Here is a 796-nt window from a genome sequence, read left to right as displayed (position 1 = left end):
ATATATATATATATATATATATATATATATATATACGTGTGTGTGTATGTACATACAGGGTGGATGGAAAGTAACTAGGCATTAGAAATTGCTTATAGAATTTTTGGTATCACTGAAATCATGACGAAAATATTTTTTAAACAGACAACACTAATGTGGATTTCTTATTGTCTCGTTTCTTACTTTTTAATTTCCAGGTGGCAGGTGGCTTGACTGTTCAGGAGCGAGTTAAGATAGCAGCACGCAATGAGGTGTGGAATTCCATTGTTTTGGTTCAGAGATGGTGGTGTGCATGGGAAGGTAAGCATGCAACACTACGTCCGGAGACAATAAAAAGTTGTCATGCAAAGCTAATGACCACTGGCTCTGTGAACGCTGTTAGAAGTGGCCGTCCAACCACATCCCAATCAGCGGAGAACGTGACAACAGTGCATGAAATGTTTAATCGCAGCCCGCAAAAATCAATACGTCAAGCAGCTCGTGAAAGTGGACTAACAAGACACACAATACGTACTGTGTGGCATAAAGCATCGAATTTTCGTCGGTGAAAACCCTATTACGTGCAGGAGCTAAAACCTGAAGACTGTGATCGCAGAATGGAATATGGAGAGTTAGTGCTAGGCTGGCATGAAGATTGGCCTGAATTGTTTGAAAACATCCTCTGGAGTGACGAGACTGTATTCCATGTTGGTGGTTTTATCAATCGTCACAACTGCCGTTACTGGGCGTTGTGTGATAAGGATCCGAACATGGCGGTTGAGAGTATGCAAGCTCGACCAAAAGTGACCGTGTGCTG

The sequence above is a fragment of the Octopus bimaculoides genome, chromosome 15, assembly GCF_001194135.2.
Source record: "Octopus bimaculoides isolate UCB-OBI-ISO-001 chromosome 15, ASM119413v2, whole genome shotgun sequence".
Classification (NCBI taxonomy): domain Eukaryota; kingdom Metazoa; phylum Mollusca; class Cephalopoda; order Octopoda; family Octopodidae; genus Octopus; species Octopus bimaculoides.
This window is presented reverse-complemented; position numbering follows the sequence as displayed.